Genomic DNA, 7441 nt, shown 5'->3' on the forward strand with positions numbered 1-7441 from the left:
GAACCGATATGAGAAAGCTGCATGGAAAAATTCATGTGTTAGTGAAGTTTCCCTAAAATGCTTGTAAGCAGAGTAGTCACCAAAGTGCCCTTATATCCCATGTGCTGGCCCTCAGTCCTCAACAAAACTGCCAGTGGTAAATGCAGTGAGGGAGCTGCTGCTTTCCATGCCCATTGAAAAATACATTCAGCTGAAGTGTGGATAGCACAAATTCATCTCTGTCCCTCCATAATCCTGCCTGGGCTTCCTCAGTGTGCTGCTGGAGAAGTAGGGAAATGGGGTCAGTGAGAATGGGGAACCCCAAAACCCCACAAAACTACTGAGGCCTGGAGATCCTCAGCTCCCCAGGACCTTCTCAGCAGTTTCTCTTGAGGTTCCCCAGACTGGGGCACTCTGCTCTTTCTACCTCTCTGTGTGACCCTTCCTCCCCAGAATGTCTTCTCCTAAAGGACATCAACCTTCAGATTCCCCTTGCAGGGTGGAGGCTGAAACCTGTGTATCCTGTGGTGGAGCCTACTCTTCTATTACAGAAGACAAAGCAGGTTTATTAACTCAGTGCATTCTGCCAGCTCATGCAGAGTGATGGAAAGGAGAGTGGGCTGTGAAGAGTAGAAAAAGAACCATCAGCACTGAAGACTGGCAACCTGTGGGCATGGTCAGAGCTCGAATGGAATCACTGAATCAACAAGGTTGGAAATGACCTTTAAGATCATCAAGTCCAACCATTACGTAGGACCACCAGTAAACCATGTCACTGAGGGTCTCATCCAGTAACCTGTTCCTTGGTTTAACCCAACAGAAGAGAATATCCCCTGCTGATTTCAGTTTTAGTCAGAGACGTGCAGGACTGCTTTTAAGCTTAAAAACCTTCTAAATTGCACTTATGCTTCTTGCCCAGGTTAAAGGGCACTTCCCAGTTGTACTGCCCTGCGAGCACAGTATGAACCACATTTAGATCTGGAGAACCACAGTTTTCTGAGTCCCCTGAAACCTTGCCCAAGGGAAGCTAATAGGGAATAAACATATGAATTAGTAAAGGAAACAACCTGTGCTACGCTGTCAGAGGTATGGGGTATTAAATGCTAAGCCAATTCCTTGTCCAGCTTCTCAAGAGGGAAACAAGATGTTTCCCACCTTGAAGATATTACACGTGTCTTCCCCTCATTACACTGCTTCCTTCCCTGTGCAGCTCCTCATGGCGGCAGCAAGAGCACAGCAGAGATGTTCTGCATGTTTTCTTCCCATCCTACGCTGTCCATGAAGGGTATAATCTAACACTCCTTTTGGCTCCAGGTTTTCCCACCTGTGGTCAGCCTTATAGTGGTGGAATAAGACAATAAGGCTTAATAAGTTTTGAGGATGTGAATTGTTTGTCCTGCATAAGGTTGCAGTAAGTCCAGTTTTGGGTTGCTGAGGGTAGGAGGCAGAGTATCCAGTCACAGGATTCTACACGCTTTCACCTTTCATTCATGGTATCCAGCCCAAGGAGGAACCCACATCTCCACTCCAGGGAGATAAATAATTACAGGTTTACTGAGAGGAAAATAATCACAGGCACAGGAGCTGGCATGCGATGGGTTTCCATGTACTCTGTGTCATTTTGACAATGCCTCCTTCCTTCTGCCTTGACTATCTGTCTCCTCTAGGATTTGGCTTCCTGATCTCAGTACCACCTGCTGAGGAAACTTCAACAAGGTTATTAACTTCGTAACACTGCAGCAGAGTTTCTCCTTTGTCTTTTGTTCCTCTACTTTAGTATAAGCAGATTCTTGCCTACACAATTGTTTTGACAGCCATGATATTCTCTGCATTATCCTTTGCCATAGCCACTTCAGCAGCCCATGTAATTTTAACAAACACCTAACAGAATCTACACGTTAAAGTTGACAATAGCATAATACAAAATCTCCTTTTAATAATGAACTGGAGCTGCCGTCATCTTGTTTTAGCAAAGTAAAAATCTCTCCCCCCTTCCCCGAACACTTTACAAAGCCATTACATAAAATGCAATGTTAAATGAACAACAAATTACTTTCCCTTTAGCTAGCTTTTAATGCTAATGGTGCTATTTATTCCTGACCTTTTGAAATATTAGATTTTTTAAATGACAACATAAAAAGAATTCTTGTTTGAAAACGCAAGCGACTTTAAACCGCATGTTATTACTTGTAAGTATAGCATGCACATGCATCATTCATTTCAGTGTCCCATTTATGGCTAATTGGTATATATTTCAGTTGACATATATTGTTCTCCTGCAAACATGTCAAATTCCTTAACGATGGCAGTGACAAAAGCATAGTGCTTGAGATATATAAATTACGCTCTTTACCATATAATCATTCTTATCTATTGGGAATGCTATTTGTGACAAACCGTGTTCAAAAATACACACTAAATTGATTATTTTTTTAAACTTTAATATAACACCATTCATGGCAAGTCTTTGATTGAATCTTGAGCTGTAGAAATGTTTTGATTTCTATCTGCACCATTTTACTGCGTTTGAAAAGCTCACTTTATTTATTAAAGGAAGAGTAGCACAGCGCCGATCTTAAAATGCATCTTTTGTTATCAGTATAAGAAAACAAATGGCTGTAATTGTGGATATGGAAAGAGTAATTTGGTGAACAATGCTTTGAGCTGTAGTTTAGGGTTTATAATTCCTGCCACAAATGACTATTATTTTGTTGGTGGGCAGCATTGCCATCAGAATTTTAAATATGGGAGCAACTTGGGCCACGTATTTTCATTACATTTTAGATTGCCAAGTGCAATGTATTTCGCTCCTATATTACAAATCATTGGAGAACAATAAAGAAAAACCTGGAAGATTTCATGTGACTCTAATTATTACTGAGATATAGCAGTGCTCATTGTTGTCTTTAGACAATGCTGTCTACAGTCATTACGTTGCTTCGTAAATCAGGAGGATAATGAGGTTCTATCTTTCAAGAGATATGTGAAAGTTCCTAATTTGGCATTGATGAATTCTCCTTCCTGAACCTCTTGAGGGGTTTCATGTAATCTAGTTTGCTATACTAGAGCTTTCATCACCTAGCCACAGCTGGCAGGGTTATGTACACGTATTTATTGCCATACCTTTCTGGGATGTGTCCTCAGAGGTTGCAAATAGGAATTTTATTACGTTGTGCCTGAAGGTTGTTTTGTTCTTCATTTGACTGTAAATCACAAGCTATTTTGCCATGCCCTCATACTTCAGAAATATATCCTGTGTGTGGTTGTATTTAACTGAAAAAACAAGACTAAACTTGTCAACATCTTTTTACTGATAAAAATTGGAAACAGTTTCTTTGGAAAAAAGGAGATTCCCTTGAAGAAAACACCATCTTTTGCCAAAGAAATTACATACTAAGCTCAGACACTTTTTTTGCCTCTGCAAACCCTCTACAATTTGAAGACAAGGAAAGGGTGAAATGTATCAGTATCCTTAACCAGTCAAAACAGAAAGCTTCAGTAGGGGGCAGAGGAAGAAAGGAGAAGGTGGATGAGATGATCCCACAGCCCTAACTGAAAAGATATTAATACATGTCACTTCTACATTTTGCCTGCATACAAACAGAAACAAGACGCAAAGTGCACTTTAAATTAGTCACAATACTGTATTCAATTCCACAGTAACAACGGAGTGGCTACCACACTTGCTAGTACACTGAAGACATATACTATGTGAGACGCAAAGACAAAAATTGCATTCAAGTCCCTCTTTGTGCTATGGTACATGTAATTGTTTTTTGGTACATATACTATGACAAATCTTACCTTTAATTGAATGAAGTAGATAATTGCTTTACATCAAACCAGTTAGGGAGGTGAAGGGGGGGGGAAAATTGCACCTAAATGTCCAAAAAAAAATGCACTTTTCACACAGTAATTCACATTATTATCATTTTGCCGATGATTTTAGGTAAACATACCTCTCACTTGCTCTCATTAAACGCACAGTACTGGCAGCCCGAGTGCCTCAGTTTGGGGTGTGCAGTTTCAGACCTGGGATTCTCCTGGGAGTGCTGATTATCCTCTTTGGAAAGTGACCGCTCCCATGAGAGCAGTACCACTTCTTGCTCAGAAGAGGTTCTGCACGGAGAAGGAATATATTCATCACCTTAATTACATGGGATACGAAACACACAATGAGCATGTGCATGTTTTGCCTGAAATGACAGAAGAACAGAAGCCATCCTCTCCTTCTCTGAACATGGGGCATTGGATTTGGTAACCACAGCCTGACTTGAGCTACAGAAACTTTAAAGGAGCTGCTTAAACCCAATCTTTTGTTTTAGATGGAAAATCTTTTCCTTACTGTCCTTAATTCCTTACGCAAACACCGTCTCTCACTTGCTGAGGGAATAAAAATCAGCAGGAGAGGAGGGTGAAAAAGGTTCTCCACCACCTCCAGCTCTCACCAGGGCTGCTCAGTAGGATCTGTGGCCTGACCTTACATCTCTCTCCAACTTTCCTCAGCTCCCTTCAGCTTGCAGTTTGGAAACCAGTGCTATCTGAGCCTCTTACACCCCTGCAGAGACACAGGAAATTCAGCGGGGAGTCAAAGAGGAGCATAAGTTTGCTCCATCTGCACCCTTATTCTGCAATCATCCATCTCCAAACCTGCATCTCCTACAGGAAGCAGGGACAGAGGGCTGGGAAAGGAGGTTTCTTCAATTCATTAGAGACTAGATCCTCAAACCTTTGCTGTAATTCAAAGAGGAGTCAAAATGTCTTTGCTGGGTCATGAAAATCAGCCTCCCACTGAACTTGAATTACAAACCCTCTCTAGCGGCTATAACAGAAAGGATGTTGAAGGGCAGTTCACAGCAGGGACGTGTCATTCCTTGCTGGGTCTGAAGGAATGGTGACACAGAAGCATAAAGGGGCATACTTTTGTTGCAGAGGATGCTTGTAGAGGATGAAAAACTTCTTTTTAACCAAGGAAAACGTTACAAGTGAAAAGTGACTGTACTGAAGAATAATTCTCCTTTTGACCCACAGAGAAAGAGGTGCCTAATGAAAATATATGATCCCGGACAGTGTGAAGATAACTGTCTGATCAGATAATGGAATTGTTTTCAGTGGTAAGAATGAATCCATTACTAATGCAAATAACGATAATAATTATAATTTGCAATACAGTAAAAATCACCGAGTCTACCTCCTCCTCTGACAGGAGACTGTATAATAAATTATAGGCTGAGAAAAAAAAATACTCAAAGGGATAAAGGTTAAAAGATTAAAAAGAATTCAGAAACTTGAATGCTTAACAGGGAAGTCAAGACCTGAAAGCAGAAATTGGTGCTATTAAATAAAGCAATTGTGAAGAATGAGATATTATGGAATTGATTAACAAACCAGAAACCAAACGTTTCCTCGTATCGCTACCTCTTGTCACAGATTTCAATAAACCTGAAAGAACCAAAAATTAAGAGTTGGCATATAATGAGAAAATTAATTATTTAAATGTAGGTGAATATGCTAATAGTACTCTGGGAAGATGAATGTAACTTGACACACTAAAAGCCCCCACAAGAGGTGAATACATCTGGGGAGTTTTACCACTTGTTCTTGCTTTGCTTTGGTATCCAAAACAGGGCCAGCTCTTCTGCCATTCCCAACAAAGACTGGAATTTCAGACTATGCGTATCTATAGGGCAGATGTTTTGGAGTTCTCTGGGCGCACCAAGATGCTCATAACAATTCCATATTCTTCTTTGTTCTTGTGAGGGCTTTTGGTTATGGAGACAATGTGAAAAATGCTTCATTTCACCTTTGTGGAGGTGTAGAATAGGATAGGTGAAACAAATCTTGTATTACAGAGTTTACACCAAAGAGCTGTCTTATTGTTTGCAGCGATTCTGCTTTCTCCATTGGTTAAGCAGAGAGAAATATCACTACTTAACACTTACCATACATTGTTAGCATCAAGTCTCACAGATTTGGGTGATGGAGCATTGGGAAACTAACAAGATATCACATAATTCTCCCACACGAGTCAGTCCTGAGTAAAATCGTAAGTGACTGAGTCTAAAGTGCTGTCTTCTGACGCTCTTCCTTTAGATCCTCATTTTCCAAAGCACAGTATGTCCCATAAGAGCCACATGAGAAGTGACAGGGATTTAATGACAGGGGGTATGTAAGGGAGAATTAAAGACCAGAGGTGCTGACACCTTATCAAAGGTAGGGGTGACTACCAGACAAAATCAGGTTTTGACCTCAGAGTGGAGCCCGTTTTTCTGCAGTTGGAGAATTTTATTGCATTTAAAAATCACAGTTGAAAGCTCCATGTATCCTGCCTAAACTGCCCCAGCAAGTCATTCAGGAAGGCAGAGATTTCTCACCCTCTTTGAAGTTTTTCATTGCAGCATTTTTCATGTAGCTGAAAAGCTGAACACGCTTCAGGTCAGCAAAGCACAAGTAGTTCATCAGAAGTCCCACAGCATAGGAAGCTGCAGTTCCTGCACTGTGGCGATTCAAGGAAAACGCTTGAAGGATGCAAATTCCAAAAGCAAAATGAATGCAAACGTCGCAGTATGGTTCATAACCACGATTTGTGGTCCCCTCATAAGTGCAACTTATCAAAACCACCCCCAGTTAATGCAGTATTAACTATTGCAACAAGCTCCTAAGGTTTAAACACGCACCCTTTGGACTGCACACAAGGCAGCCTTTGATCAATGTTTGCAGAAGCCAAAACCACAACGTGCCTCAGGTATAGTGCATCCACTGTCTGATCCTCAGTGCTGCCAACAGTAGAAAAGATCACCAGTTTATAGAACATGATTGAAAGACCTGGGGTTTAATTAGAGAATTAGATTCAGGGCAAGCATGAAACCAGTCTTCGGATATGTCAAAAGCTGTCAGAGCAGGGATGGGATGAAATGTTCCATGGCCCCTAGGGGTAGGACAGCCACGGAGAGTCAGAGGTGACATTATGTAAAACTTTAGGCAGTGAAACACAAATAAGCTGCCCAGGCAGGTAGTACCACTGCAGCACCAGAAGGTCTAATACCAGACTGAACAGGAGTTTGGAGTAATTTAGGAAGAACTAATACTGTTTTGCTGCAGGAAGGTGAGATATAGCTGATGTCTGAGGTCCTCTCCAGCTACATGCATCTCCTGTGATTCCTCAACAGAGCTGCAACTGCAGTCAGCAAAAATACTGGATGGGTCTGCATGGAGATAGAGAAGAAAAAAGGGACAAAATCTAAAGCCATGGTTAACGGTATATACTACCTGACTATGTGATCAGTGTATTTTGGCAACATCCCTTCAGTCCTGTAGCATCCTTGATGAGTGTGTGGCAATTTTTGGGCTTCAACCTACTGTGTCTCAACCCTAAGACAAAACAAAAGAACTACAAAATTAATTTGGGAGAAAATGATCTGAAGGAGGATGCTGTAATATCATTCATGGAATTATACACTTA

The sequence above is a fragment of the Lathamus discolor genome, chromosome 3 (assembly GCF_037157495.1).
Source record: "Lathamus discolor isolate bLatDis1 chromosome 3, bLatDis1.hap1, whole genome shotgun sequence".
In the NCBI taxonomy this organism is placed as follows: Eukaryota; Metazoa; Chordata; class Aves; order Psittaciformes; family Psittacidae; genus Lathamus; species Lathamus discolor.